The sequence below is a fragment of the Camelus dromedarius genome, chromosome 3 (assembly GCF_036321535.1).
Source record: "Camelus dromedarius isolate mCamDro1 chromosome 3, mCamDro1.pat, whole genome shotgun sequence".
Taxonomy (NCBI): Eukaryota; Metazoa; Chordata; class Mammalia; order Artiodactyla; family Camelidae; genus Camelus; species Camelus dromedarius.
Window position 1 is genome coordinate 86,876,008 of NC_087438.1, and position 16,515 is coordinate 86,892,522.

Genomic DNA, 16,515 nt, shown 5'->3' on the forward strand with positions numbered 1-16,515 from the left:
TTTGTTTTCATATCACAACATTGAAAGAAACCACAGAGGAGTGAGAAAATGAAAGTCCCCCCGTTCCCCCTATAAAGGATTGAGCTGTGACTTCTTAAGAGAAAAGGTTAAATCAACCAGCTGTGTGTCTTGGAGTGAAGCAGGAAGAAGGGCTGCTTCCCTTTTTACTCAGCCAGTTAGAATAATTCATTTCCTGACGCAGCCTACCTGTGACAGTCACAGGTGACCTCCCCAGCCTGCCTGCTAAGCTCGGCTGATTTCCCTGCCCATCGCCCGAGTACAACTCCTGCCAGAAGACAAATGGACTGCGAGCCGGAGACATATCGGCAGTGCAGGGGAAACGCAGCCTGTCTACATATGTCATTCTAAAGCCTTGCAAGGAGATTTTACTGCTTTCTTCACACTCTCACACTTACATAAATACACCCACACGGTACAAGCAAGTTCCTGAGACACCCAAGCATTTCTCTTCCATTAGGAGACATTTTAAAACAAATTAGCACCCTCCCCCAAAGCCTACTGGCCTAAATGTGTTTATTACTTTGCTGTTTTAAAAGCTTTTCCTACAGGCTTCAAATCAGCCTAGGGAGTTCCTGCAAAAGGAAGCCCACCCTTCCTCTGCTGAGGAAGACACACATCTGACAAAGACTTAAGATCTTTTCTTCCCCCTCCTTTTGACACAGGGGCTGGTGACACATAAATGTACTTTTTTCTTTTGACAGAGTAATAAAAATCTCATTATCTCTGAATAGGCAGCAATTTCGTTATCTAATCTTTTTACCAAAAGGTTAGTTAATTAATCAGAAACAAATCCTGATTATTATTTCAATAGAATTAGAGAGACAAATCACCAGAGTACAGCTAAATAGGGCAGGCCTGCGGTTTCACCTGCCTCATTGCCATGCAGGCCCCATGATTGTCAGGGCTCCTCCAGGAAGACAGGCTTCGGAACGGCAGCCAGCAGATGGCTGCTCCAAGCGGCCAGCCTGCCTCTGCTCTAATGCCTGTGATCCCATTACCTCACTGAATCCGTTACCAGGGTAACTGTTAAATTGCTGTGAAAGGCATGGTAATAAAGTAACCTGTCACACTGGCAATAAAAGGAGCAGAATTTTCCTGTTCACTGAACTTTGCAGCTCATCAATACTCACTTGATGGAGAAATTCCCCACCACTCTTGGGTCAGCCGCAGGAATCCTTCCATAAGGCTTCTGAAATGCAAACTCAAGTTCATGTAAACACGAGGAAGATATAATTAAAAGCTGGATTCTTAGCTGCACAGAGCTAATGCTTCCCTCTTTTTCTGTGGCAGGTTAGGGAAGCTTGAAGAACATCAGATTGCTCCCTTTGTGGTGGTTGCTTTTTTTTTTTTTTTTAATTTAAAGCATGCTAGATAAAAATAACCTTTGCTGGTGAAAGACAGCTGTGATTAATTCAAGACTGGGAAAGCAAAGCCCAAGGAAAAAAAAAATCCCTTCTTTCTAAAATCTGTCTTACTCTTTCAGATCCTATCTTATTGGCTGTTTTCATTCAAGGGTCACGGTACTTAAGAAATGATTTGAATTTAAGCTTTTAACAGAAAGGGTACTTAAGAAATGATTTGAATTTAAGCTTTTAAAAGAAAGAATGGAAAGCCTCAGTTTTCATGAGCATGAGTAGCTAGAAACAACAATCCCCTCTTCTCCTCCCCAACCCAATAGTTAGGGTTCATCAGCTACAACTACAAAGAGATAAATGTGCGCTGAGCATAAGCATAGGACTGTGTCTCCCTCTTCTTCTGTAAATGCCCTCAAGCGTTCTAGCGGTGATACCAACGGTGTAAGATTTGCTGCAAATTAATTGAGGTTCTTGGAGGTAAGAAAAGAGAATAGCAAACACTCTTCGACATTAAAGAGTAAGTAGAAAATCCCATTTACTTCAATTACATTTTGCAGTCAGAGCTATGAACATACATGGAAAGTGGGGCATGTCTGTCTAGCCCTCATTATTAGCCATTTGCAGACTTCATGCTTTTGGCCCCATTTGGTACTGTTATTAATTAGGCAGAGTTAACCTTAGAAGACTTTGGAACTTGCCTATTGAAATAACTCTGGGCATGCATCTCTTTCTCCCTCCTTGTCTTTCACTTACAATTGCTTGTAGACTGTTATTAAAAAACCGACACTATTTCTTTGACCAGCCAGCAGTATACGTGAACCGTGCTTCTAGTGGTTGTGGCAACCCATGAAAAGAAATGCCTCCAAGAAGGAATGGTCCTCATTACAGAGTGCTTGGCATGGCATGGGGTTACGGCAAAGTCTCGCCGGTTGGCCACGTCACAGAGGGCTTTCCATTGGTATCTCAGAAATGACGGTGCTTTTCAGAATGATGTGGCAATGCACATCTTGTGGGAAAACGCATGAGTTTCCAGCCAAAATCAGGAAAATGAAGGCTATGGCTTCATGATATCCAAATTCGTTTTAAAACTGAAATGTCTTCTGTCCTACTGAAAGTCATTCTTAAACATGGGGTCACAACACACACACACACGACATAACTTAAAATGTGTATTTTACTGCTTATACTGGGTAGGTGAGAAGGCAGCAGAATTACAGAGGAAACTACCTGTGAACAACCCCAAACCCGCCAACGGTGTACTGTCATCCCTATGAAGGTTTTCCCAGGGTGTCAGGACAGGAGAAAGTCTACACCAGGGACTGTCTAGATAACTCTGAACAAATAGAACCAATATTAATAATAACCCAAAAGGAACTAGACCTTTAGATCAGGTGCCATAAATACCAATGGGGTCAGTGATCGGATGTGAGAAAATGGGAAATGATGGTCTTGGGGCCAACTGGATAATCCATCCTCTCTCTACAAGAACAGTATCTTTCATTCAACTGCCATGTATTGTTTCCATGTAGCTGAGGGGGGGTCCACCCTTGTAAGATCTCTTGACTTTCAAGAGAGCCTCCAAAGAAGAACTTTTATCAGAAAATTTCAATTTTTAAGTCCATTTGTATTAGTTTCCTAGGGCTGCCAAACAAGGTACCATAAATTTTGTTTCGTGTTCTAAACAAGAGAAATTTACTTTCTCACAGTTCTAAAAGCTAGACATTGGAGTTTAAAGTGCTGGCTGCGTTGGTTTCTTCTGAGGCCTCTCTCCTCGTCTTGGAGATGTCCATCTTCTCCCTATGTCCTCACATGGTCTTCCTCTCTGTCTGTGTCCTAATCTCTTCTTAAAGCACACCAGTCATATCGGACTAAGGTCCAACCTAATGATCTCATAACTTAATTGTCTCTTAAAAGACCCTATCTCTAAATACAGGCACATGCTAAGGTTCTGAGGGTTAGGAATTCAATATACAAATTTTGAGGGGGAAACAATTCCATCCATTAAAAACTGATATAGGCCAAACCCAACTTCATTGCAAAATAAATCCTGGCAATGACAGTAATTATATAATGTGAAAGGCACAGTTGTGGGCTATTTTACCTTATTAACTTACTGACTTCTCACAGCATCCCTAGGAGGTAGGTAATATGACCTCTCTTTTATAGATGAGACATAAAGGCAGAGAGATTAGCTTATTCATGCAGTATCTGTGGAGCAAAGATTGAGATTCAAGCAGTATCACAGACATCCAGATTGTAGTTTCTGTTTAGATGGTTCAGAACTTTCATGGGGAGAAAATGCCCTACTATGACCTTGGACCTGGAGAACAGAAAGCACTTAACTGATGAGAGTCAGTCTTGTAAGCTCTAGAAATGCAAATCACCCTCCTAAGATCAGATTTATATAAATGTCCTATGGATCACAACTATTCTTACGCTGAATTTTGTCAGGCTTTTCTGACGAATCAACCGTATTTGAAATAACAAAGTACTCTTTATCATCTAGAGAAGATCCAGGGACTGAAGGAAAGCAAAAGTTGATTAACTTCATGCTCTGGAGCAAAAGTCTCCCAGTATCTGGGATTATCACCAAGACAAAGTTGGAAAATTTCTGGAAACACCGTAATTTGTGTTTGTTTTGGCCACTGTTGCTCCTTACCCCATCAGCCCACATTAGTATGAAAACTGAAACTGAAAAAAAGAAAGGTCAAGGTCTATTTATTTTCCAGATCTCCAAAGAAAGGGTAACTTGGAGAGATTACATCCTACTTAGAAGCTAGTCTTGGAAGGCCAGAAACCTAAGACACAGTGGTAGCCCTGAGTAAAAAATCTGCCCAGGAACTATATATGAAAACCCGAATTCTATGGGAAAGAGGTTGGGATCACAATGGCAGCTGAGGCTCAACCAGGCGGATACACCATAAGGCATCTTGCTTTTTATTCTTTTGCTTTCATAGCTTTGTGGAAGGGTACAGCAATAGAAAACATAGGTTTTTCACATTTTTTCTCCCCAGTCCATAGAAATGAAGCAATTTCTCCACAGGGCCCATTATGCCAAGTTAATTGATTTTCCTAATCAGGCATTTTGGGAAAACAGTTGAGCTCTGTGAACTTCTGGATGTTTTTTTCGCTGGAGACTGGAGAAGCACACACCCACTGTTCTTTGTATTTTTAGACTATGTTATTGGAGCACAGATTAAGGCAATTTTTTTCATACCTCCTATTTACATATAATTTTCTTCCCTGAATAATTTTTTTTCACATCTTGTGTGCTTGCACTAAGACACTGCAGAGAATTGCAGTTCTGGTTGGAGCTTCTGAAATTTAGCAATCTGAGGCTATGTCTAAAACCATTATCACAGGTCCAAGCAGCACTGCCGTAATTGTGATGTGTACCAGCTTAGAGCAAGCTCTTTTCCTTAACGTAAGAAAAGACATTTGATTTGCCAAACAGTTATTTGATCATCCTGATCAGCATTTACTTTAATTTGCCTGAAATCATGTCTCAGACTGAAGAGGTGTAAGCCTGAGGAAGGTGGAAGGGAATCAGTGGGGCAACTTTGATTTGATGTATTAACTTAAAATACAGAGGTATTTTTAATAGGTTTTTTTTTTTTTTTGACTCAAATCCTCTTTTAAATAAGACGTGCTAAAAAAAAATACAACAAAATAAAAAACATATTTACTAGCACTTAATATGTTGGAATTTGCAAGGTGTTCTCCCAGTCTTATTTTTCCTCCTAGATACCATTCCTGCAATTTGGTCATGAGGTGAGAAATCAACTCTAGGGCTTTGAAATAATGTTATGCTCAAACACCTTAGCTGCCTGCTTACAAGTGATCAGAACAGAATAGTTATGCATGCAAGTGAGTGGATGAAAAGCACATTCATGTATATAAATGTGTGTAATGGAAGGATTGGAAAATACATTATATTGTATTGTATTATATTAATATTATCTGGTTATTTTCTGGGTAGCAGGCTTACAGGTAACTATTAGTTTATTTTGTGTTCATTTATTTTCATCAGTAAATACAGAGATAGATATGAGTATAGATGACTCCCACATCTGTATCTCCAGCCTCAACATCAAAGCAATTAATTGTTTCCATCTCTCATTTAGATATTCTATCCTGGAGGTTCAGCTAAACTCAAAAAGTTCTAAGCAGAACTGATTATAATATCCAAAAATTCCTCTATTTCCCCTATTTCTTTTCATACAATCATTTTCTGTTCAGCTAGCCAAATCTAAAGGCTGGCAAATCTTAAGTCACTCTTGGCTTCTGGTCTCTTGCTTCTCACAAGTGATCAGTCAAGTCTACTCAGTAGTGTCTCCTCAGGGTCTACATATCATACTCTTCCCCTCTTTTATGGGCAGGACTAATACCCCACTCTCTGTTATTTCTAATGCAAACTCCCACATAAGCAATCAATTAGTCAACTGGCTCTATATTTTTAAAACATTTTTTTTCCTCTCATGTTAAGATACTTGTAAAGAGTTTTATAAACAGTTCTGTCACAACCTCAACTGGGGGTAATTAAACCTATTATATAAAGTATTTTTCTTAGATGTTCTAAATAATGATGAATGCTCCAGATCCATATATATTTTTTGAGAGTATAGGTATTTTGAGCTGTAATCTTTATCCAGAATGATTAAGTTCATATAAAATTCAATCCCAGATAGTGCTAGTTTGCCACATCTGGTATTCTAAACATGTTCATTTATGGATTTCACACTGTTTACTAGAACTTCCTATTAAGATAGTTGAACAAAAGAGTAAAGTATTTTATAAAAACTGATCCATATAGTCAAACCTTGTAACCATAGTAATTGAAATCATTTTAATTTTCATTGGGTTTGGTAAAGGAAGATGAGTTTATTGAGAGTCAAGCATGGATATAAAATGGATTGTGACATGGTAAACATGGTACACGTGAATTGTTAGGGACAAAGATCTATCTGATCAGTGTAAGTTTTATTTATAAAGAGCTAAATGGTTTAAGTCTTAAACAGCTTTTTTCATCTTTAAGTAGCTAATCACAAGATTTTTACAAATTATCTTATATTAGCCACAGTTACAACCTTTCTGATTAAGAAAAAAATTAATCATTGAATTATTCAGAAATTGAGTGGTTAAATAATAATCAAATACAACTATTCTGGTCACTTCCTGTGTTTCTAAGGGCTAGGAAGCAGACAAGGAGAAATGTATCCTCCCTGGGGGATGCACTTCCAACTTTCCCAAGAAAAACGTCAAAGGAATGTACATCTATTTTCCTGCCTCAGAATCTTCTAACATCATCTGAATGCTATAAAGCCACAAAAGATCTTCTTCCACACTAATTAAGACTTAGCTAAAAGCGGACTCTGTAATTACTGAATTCCATTCTACCTTAAATTATCTACACTTTGCATTTAAATTTAAACGTAAATATTATTTTCAAAACCACTGAAATACTCAAATGCAACTCATTTTCCCTTTCTCTCTCAAACATAAAAACAAAAATCTTTAGAATTCTGTGAAATTCAATCCGGTAATGATTATTGGATAAAACCACACTTAGAACAATTTTTCATTTAGAAATGTTTCCTATTTCTGTTTGACAATCTAGAAGTCCAGAATGGGGGGGGGGGGGACTAAAAACTCCACAAAATATGCTTGGGGCTTTGAGAAAAATTCCCTTGGTATTCCTATTTGTTAAGAATGTTTTTGGAAAAAAAAAGGTAGGAAACCCTAAATGCTAATTTGCTATTCAGGCTGTAATCGAATTCTTCCCAGACTATCTACCATTAACTTATATTTTTAATTTCACATCTCAGGGATATTGATAACAAAGCTTTTTATTTTCAGAAAGAATGTTCTCCCACAGCAACCTAATTTTAAAATGAATGAAGATCCTGGCTGTGTCCAAATAGTTCTTTCTGTGTTAACTTTGGAAATTGCTGAGTGGGAGTTATATTTTTTACTGTCTTATTTATATGTAATACAGGAAGAAGTGCACGGACATCTAGTCTTGGAAATCTCTCCACCTAGATGGAGGAGCTCATATAACCTGATGACTTAAGGTAACTGACATGGATTCTATATGCTAGTAAAGCAATTTAAACACTATTTTCCATTTTTGCTACTTATTTTAAAAAGTTCTGGAAATAATCTGCAGCAAGATAATAGAAGAAAAAAATTAATAAAGTCTTTAATGGTTTTAAATATAACTAGCTTTGTGTGTGTACAGAAAATTTGTTTTTAAATCATGTGCATGGAAAAGGATTCAAATTTTATATTCACTATATGGTGTTAATTTATATTTGTGTTATACCTTCTAGAAACTAAAGTACATACAATGCCTCAGGCTCAAAAGAATTCTGATTGTCAGTGATTCTAAGGAGTGTTCGTAATATCCAATATTAAACAGAAAAAAAAAATCTTGGATTTTTATTAGCTCTGCTGTTTTGCCATATGAGCTCAAGTTCCCTAAGGAAATGAGATGTGTCAAGCAGTACTTTAAACACAGCCTCTTAAAAACATAGGGAATGATTATTTCAGCAAGTTTTAGTTTTCGGCAGCAACATATGCAGTGGCAGCTGTGTACTGGAGCTTGGAGACCAGGGATCCTTTGGAACCCAATAAGGAAACAGTGAATTGCATGTAAAGTACAAAAGAATCACTTCTCCCTGGTTCTAAACTATGCTGAGACTTCAGGGGGATGAAAAAGACAAAGAAACATATTGCAATTTCAATATGATGATCATCTCCAGAAAGCTAAGCAAATTAAGATAAAATTAATTATATGGAAAATATCCACCCTAACCCCTGAAATCCTTCAAGTAATACTGAAAAAAAATCTTTCTTTCCTATAGCAGGCAGTATAGTGACTAGCTAGATTTCTTTGTTCATTAAATAATACCATTTTTGTTGTATCTTTTCAGCATTATCAAAAACTTCAAAGCCATGGGAAAGACAACAGAGAAAATTTCTCAGGTGTTGACTCTATTTCCAAGACATTCAAGCACTGCTCCATTGCTTTGTGGCAGCCTTAAACATTCTATTCAATTACCTGTTGGTTGTGCCATAGGGGACTTTGTTTTAATCTGTGTATAAACAAAGATATAAAATAAAAACAGCACACTTACAAATTCTAAAGATGCTGCTTTTATAATCTGACATCAGGAATTACTGCAATCATATTTCTTACTTCCCATAATGGAAAGAAATAGGGCACATCTGCACGTAAAGCCATGCCTCTGCATTACAAATGATACAAAATTGATGTGAAAATCACCACCCTCCAGTAGCAAAAGAAAGAAATCTAAGAATGCCACAGCATCATGTATTTAATGTTAGCTTTCATGTATTAAAAGAGGCACAATTGGCACATTACTGCCTTTCCAAAGAACCTGATTCATTTTGTCGCCTCAAAACAGAAAAAGAATCAGAAAAAGTAAGCTCTGCTTTTTACCCAGTCTAGTTCCATTCCAGGTAGCGTTTTGGAATCTAAAGACGAGGCCATAATTCTGCATGGTTTGGTTTTTTTTGAAAATGAAAATTGCTTTGGAGAAGAAGGTTGCCACAGTCAGTGTTCTAGTATCTAGATGCAAACGAGAGCCCATAAAATCCCTTACAGTCTAATGACGTGTGATAACCCACCTGCCAGCTACCTGAATCATTTAGCACACCTCAATAAAAACTGTGTTACTCTAACATCACATGTGATTGAGGCTTTACACCAGCATTTAATTAAAGCTCTCTGTATTTTGTTGCTGCTGTTGCATTTCCTTTGAGCATCAGTTTTGCATGTTTTAAAAAACAACAAGCTAATTTAAAACATCCAGGAAGAGATACTAGAAATAGTATATAAAACAGCCTATAAATAACAATGTTTTCCAAATTTGTGGGGCAAAGAAAAATTCCCTACTAACCTTTATGTCCCTGTAAAATACCTAGTAAAGGAAAATCTTCCAGTAGAAGATGATCAGACTGCAGTGCTGGCATTCAGGTCCTTGATCATAGAGGACTGAGGAATCTGATTTTCACATGACCTTTTCTCCTTTCAAAAGGACGGCTATATTAATTTAAGTTCTCATGAAAAAAGTCCATATAATAAGAAATAGATACATAATTGGATGACATTCCTATTGCTCCCTGGGAAAGGTCAAAAGCTAGTAATAATTCCTGTTACCAGGAAATAAACAACTAGTTCCCTTAGAAAAGGACCACCATTACTATCAACTTCTATTTGTAAAGGAGAAGCAAGAATTCATTCATGCTTGACAAATACCCTATCAATGCTTAAATCAATAACAGCCATATTGAAAGATATTAGCCATACTTGGTGCAATCTTCCAACCTTTAGTACCACTTTTTTTTTTTTTTTTGACCACAAGAACATTAAGTGTGCTGGTCTTGGGTCTCACCTAGGATCATGCAGACCAAGAGCTGCAGTATTTGCTAAAATCTAACAGGCAACAGAATGAGACCAATGCAAGTCAATAATTCATACCTGAAATTATCTCAGCTTCACTGAGGCTTGCATTTGGTTCCTTCCCAACTCTAGGGCAATGGAACACCAGGGGAGATTATCCAGCAATACATTTTGACATTGTATAGCTGAGTATTAAGGGAATGTACTTCAAGTAACTGTGAGGGGAAAAATGCAATTTTCTTCACTGGAAAACATTTATTCTAAGTATCTATTTCTCTGATATGTGTATGAGATAGTGCTATTATCTATATCTGATATATGATATGAATGACATAAATTAGTAGAGGCATAAATGAATACTAATGCCTATACTGGATAGAGAAAATGAATGATTTGACTTGCTTTATTGATTGGTTTACAAATTATGTTTTCTGTCATATAGAAACTGTGGCTGCCTTGAACACGGCTAGTTAATTTGCTACATTAATCTGATAGCAACAGAGCTTAATTTCTCTGAGTCCTATCCAAAGTGAATATGCCTGGATTCTCTACCACTGTGGTAGTTCTGAAATATTTCCACTTCAGCAAAACTATTAATGTCTACTGCCCTAAAACATAATTATAGCAATAACCCCCCACCAGGAAATTTAATTAGTATATCCAGGTAGAGAAGAGTGTAACTTTAAAGATAACTTAAATACTTCAACATGGCATAAAAATCTCAAAAATCACTGCTTCCAGAAAACCTGTAATTCAGAAGTACCTGTTCAAGATCTTGCTATATAAATATTCTATGTCTGTCTTATCATCAAATGGAATTAGGACAGAGGCATGTTGCTGGGGAAGTATGGTATAAAACTGACCTCAGTATATGAAAGGGACCTTTTATTAGAAGTTGGAGATAACCTCTGAAAATCTCTACTTATGAGCAATCTGAAACCTTTGCCTTTCCTGTTGAGAACTTCTGTCATATATGCACCACAAAAGGCATACAGTCATCAAAAACTGACACCTGTGAGCTTTACTTAGTAAGTACAGAAAATGCAATCCAACTTCTTTTGGTTGATGTTTTATTGATAAAAATTGGAAAGTAAACCTTCCATGGACTTGTAATTAGTTTACCACGCAAAGTGTTGACAAAAGCTTTAGTTCAACACCCTGGATTTCCCCTACGCTGGCTGAATGAGAACAGTTCCTACTGGCAGTCATGCTGGGTCATGAAACTAATTGTGCTTTGTGAGAGTGAGAATTCTCAATTTCTGAGCAGGGGACGCTGCCGCATGACGGATGAATGTTAGAAATGTGGTCTGCTGCGCTCTTTCATCTCTGTCACTGGGTATTTATTCTGACTAGGCTTCTAAATTATTCATTTTCTTTAAGCAATCAATATTAATAATCTGATTTGCTCCCTGGCATTTTTAGTCACACTTCTGTTTAACTGACTGTAAATAAAGGTCACTCGGAGGCTTCCTGCTGCTGTTCGGAAGGTCCTTGCCTAATTAATTCCCAACACTCTTTCTCCCGATGACTGTGATTAGCAGTTGCAATCAAGTTCAGCAATTAGCTGCCTTCTTGCGATGTGATTTGCTTAGTGCAAGCCCCCAAGATGAGGCTCCATTCGGTCATTCAGTCATCATTCTAAAAAGAAACCTGAGGAGGGAGGATTTATTTTTCACTTCAAGGTTTACAAATTTGCAGGTAATTATAGAGGAGATTATTAAACCCATCTGCCAGCTGCTTCAGTAATCTCCTTGTTTAGGGTCCTCAAATCTTGAGCACTTAGGGCGGAAGTAAGCTTGCTAGCACTTTGCAACCAGAAGGGTTGGGGTTCCAATCCAGGCTTCACCACCTACAGGTTCTTCGACCTCGGGCAAGTTAGTTACTATGTGTGTCAATAAAGAGTAGTACTTTCTCAGGGTTTGTGGTGAAGATTCAATGACATAGATGGTTTTGACAAAGGTTTAAGAAATGGAAAAGTTTAAGGTGAAGCCTGTTTTGAATAAAATATGTATGTGGTGGGCAAAGAGAATGAATATGTAAACAAACAAGTAAATGCTTAAGTTATGACTACCCTTGTGAGGGAAATGAACCGGCTGCTAACAGAGAGAGGATCGCACTTCAGATTGGGTGGCTCTGGAAAGCCTCACTGATGAAGGGCATTAAGTTTCATGTGTTTCAGGAGGAGAAAAAGCACCTGTATGTTTGTGGTGCAGTTTAGTATGTGGAGGCCATGGTAGGAGGTGAAGCTGTAAAAGTACCTTTGGCCAGTTTACTCATCTGGGGAACAGGATAGCAGAATAAATGAGTGGGTTTAAATTCCAGCTTCACCACTGATTAAATGCATGACACTGAACAAAACCATTTAACCTTTTCATGCCTCTTTTTCTACCTCACTGGATTGTTGAGGGCATTAAATATGATAATTATACACAAATCATTCAAGCAAAACTGGAAACAGTAAGCACCTGCTGATGTTAAGTATTATCACTGGACATTGATAGAGAGCCTGGCTTTTTAGTAATTATGATGAGAGGGCTCAGGAGGGTTTTAAAATACTTTTAAAAGTCAGGGAGATTATAGTGTGAATAGTATTAGGAGAAAAAAGGTAAAAACATGGATTATGATTGAAAGGCTACTTCAGAAATTCAAACTCTTGATCTAAGTTGACAAAAGTGGACATGAAAAAATGTGAAAAGAATAAAGACAGAGTGCCCAACAAAGAGTAGAGTAAGCACTAATAAATATTAGTTATCATGACTATTTATTTGCCCACTAACTCCCCTTTTATGTACTTGCACCAATGATGATGGGTACTTGCTTAATATAGAAGTATGATCATTCACCTAAATTATTAGTTTTCAGTGATCCTCACAGTGTCAGAGATAGGAGAGCAAATGTGTTATATTAATTACTCACTTTGGGCAGGTTTCTAAAAATTTGAAGATGCTGGGAGACAGCTGAAAAGGAATATTCTGTATGTCATACCAGGTTGTGGCCAGCAATGAGGCAGATCAAAACAGGTAGCGCTGGAAGTGGATAAGAACTAGGGAGGTGTCAGGGGCTGACCCATCAAGTGTGAAGTCTAAAGCAGTAAGGACAGTGGTCCAGGTTGGGAGTGAGGCAGGATGCATTATGGTTAGTGGCAGGTCAGGCCCAGGAAGCAGGAGGATAGCAAAATGAGCAGCAACCAGATCAAAAAAGTCAAGAGGTAAGATTCATTTATTAATTTATTCATTCATTCAACAATTATTTATTGAATACTTAGTGTATATCTGTTTCCTCTTCTAGGAGTTGGGGTTTCAGACAAAAGGGATAAATATGCTCCATGTAGTACCATGGAACTTACATTCTAGAATGGGAAAGCAGACAAGTAAATGATAAAACAGTTAATTATATTAGAAGATAAGGTAAATACAGAGAAAGAAAGTAGTAATGGAGTACTATTTGATGGCTTTTACATTGCCTGCTAAGACAGAAGCTACTAGAAGGTTCTGAACAGAAGAGTGACATGACTTAACTTTTGTAAAGATCCCTCTGGCTCAGAATAGACTATATGGGCTAAAGGAGATTAGTTCGGAGGCTATTGCAAAACTTGAGGTGAGAGATGCTGGTGAGTAGAACATGAAATGGTACAGTGCAAGGGCTGAGAAAGACTTGGGGAGTCTGATGTGGTTTACAGGTAAAGCCAGTTGGGTTTACTTCTGCATTGAGTGTGGGATGCGAGGGAAAGAGATGAGAGCCCAGTGGTGTGCTGGAGCCAACTTACACTAGCTTGCAAGAGCTGATCGTGCCATTGCTTCTTATCTCTGCCCACAGTGAAGTCACATAGATAGCTTCTAGCCGTGGTGAGAACGTTTGCACCATGGAAATGAGCAAACTTGACAAATTTTTTTTTTCCCCTGGAGAGTTGATTGTGGAGCATTCACTAGCACCTCACCAAGTGATTCAAATGTTACTCTAACACTTTTGGTTTGAGCAACTGCAAGGAGCACGTTGCTACTAACTAAGATGGAGAACGCTTTGTGTATACCACATTTATGAGAGGGACGTGTGGAGGCAAATTTTGGATGTCTTAAGGAAATGGAGATTTGATTTTGGAACTCAGCAGCATACATACTCAGTGAGACAATATTAGGGGGCTAGATGAGGTCACCTGGAGAAGCTCAATAACTAGTTTCTGGAGCACTTAGACATTGAGAGAGCAGATGAGGAGGGACTAGCAAAAGAGAATGAGAATGAGATGCCTAACTTGGTGTGCTGTGTCACCAAAGAGAATCCGATTATTCAGAAGAAAGTCATACTTGTTCATCATCTTTCAGACCCTCCGCTAAACCTGAGCAGGAAAGTGTATTTTGGGACTTTGGGGTGGTTTGGATGGTAGTGTCGTTGGTCTGCAGAGTGCATGGGAGGCAAGCACATCCCAATGGAGATATATACATCTATAGTTTGGCCCCAATAGTAACTGGAGTAGCTGTGAGAAGTGAAGAGTTCCAGGAAAGCACTTATTTGTTTCGGAGGGTTTGCATATTATCAGAAACATTTTGAAGACAAAACAAATTCTTTCTGGTAAAATATTCTCTCCAAAGTGTTTAAATGGGCATGCCCAAGAAAACTGTACTTTTCTAAGAAAATCATAGCATGAAGTGACTCCAGGAGGAGCCCATTTTTACTGCTGGCACTGGAGCTCCCTTTTCCTGACAGCTGCGAGCCAAAGCCAGCGTGCCCCTGCACGAGCAGATCTCCTTTTGCCTTTCTGTTCTGTTAAGCTTGTTCATTTAATCTCACAGGGGATCTGACAGCTTCCTCCAGCTCCTAAAGCAATTCTTTAGCACTCATTGAAAAGCACAGTAAGAGAGAAGAGAGATGCTGATGGCAGCTCATATGCTGACACCTGCTATGGGCTACACGAGCAAAGTCTGTCTGTTTCCCAAGTGCCTAATGCTCAGAATGAGGACTAGAAGTAACAATCCTAACACTCTGTCTTTATGACAGCTCAGCTAATGAATGCAAATGTTCAGCATAACCCATTTACTGGACAGTGGATGATTCATATCATGGGGATGTGTTACAGAAAATGTCAAGTGCTTTTAATTGATGGACTGCATATACAGTTCATGTGGCTATGTTCTCTTCTTGACATGCAGAACAGGTGATAGGTATCTTCCCTAGTATATCCTTTGTGGATGAGAAAGGCATTTTGACAATCAACACAATTCTGCCCTCAGATAAGCTCATTTTTGTGCTCACTAGATAATCAAAAGATTCTGTTCACCCAACTGGACATTTCTCCAGTGACATCCAAGGTAGAAGACATGACAGAGAAGCTATTTCTACAGAGGACCCTGTAACTTAGGAGATGTGTCACCACCTCCTCACGAATGCTGCTAGTAGAGCCCATCTTCAGAAACACCCCCTCTCCTGTACTAATGTCTCAGGCACTGACAGCTCAAGGCTGGCAGTTTCAGCCTTGTCCTGAAGGCAGGTATCTGCCAGGACTAGCTCCTCCCCACTGACTCACTTGGCCTTCCTGATGAAACCCAAAACTGTCCTGATGACCATAGGAAAAGAAGAGGCTAATTTAGATACTGGATTCCAGAACTACTGTTAAGTTCTCTGTCCCACAGAATTTTCTGTGAGAAAGAAAACCCTCTACATTTGCACTACCTAATATTATAGTCATTAAGTACATGTGGCGATTGGGCAATTGAAATGTGCATAGTGACAGGATCTGAATTTTTAATTTAATTTTATTATAATTAATTTAAATGTTTAATTGCCACATGTTGCCAGTGGTTATCCCATTGGGCACCCAAATAGATTCAAAGTCTCTTAGGCCTCTCTTCTAAGCCTTGAAAAGCTTATTTTGGTTCTCAGTGGAAACTCTTAGCATTGAGGCAACCCCTAGGAATCTCCTTAGACAGGACCTGGCTTAAGACAGAAATGTGTGGTCTCAGCAGCTGGGCTGGTAGGACTTTGTGCCTACTCCATCTCCAAAGTGCCAGACCATTCATGCATCTTGTCTTAATATTAGGTGTTTAGGACTTCAGATTACTTGATTCCAGGAATCCTTATTCCTGTCTTATTTTATGTTACCTCCTGGGGCACAATTTTGTAAAGTGTGAGCAAATGATGCCCTCTGGAGTTGTGCAACACTGGTGTTACATAAAACACCTGATGAAATTTTCTAGATTTGAGAGAAAGAACTCTCCAGCTTTGGGAGGCTCTCCTGTTGGCTCCTGTGGTCATGAATCACGGAAGGGGAAACAATGAAAGAGGCAGAGTAGGAGTGGGTAATCCTACCTGAAATGTGCCCCCACTTCATTTTGGACATGTCATTTTCTAGCCTCCTATGTGTGCACATCCTATCGGATTACCTTGTCCTATGTGTCTCTCAAGATAAGAGAAAAACTAGAAGCCAGATATGACTTGTTGACCAGTCACCCAGATCTCTTAAGCCGGCACCTCTACCTCACTGAGACAGCCTTGGTCCATGGGCTCCTGGAAAAGCACATCCCCTGAGTTCTTGAGTTTTGTATTTTCCACTTATGGGGTAACTCAGCTTCTCTGCAAGTTAAGTTGAGAGAACCAAATAAAATGATGGATGTACAGTTTTATTAAGTATGTTATTAATAGCAGAAAAAAACATCTTCCATGGCTAGACTATACTTTCTCTCTTTAGGAACTAAAGTTTGCACTTCTAGGTCTGTGTTATGA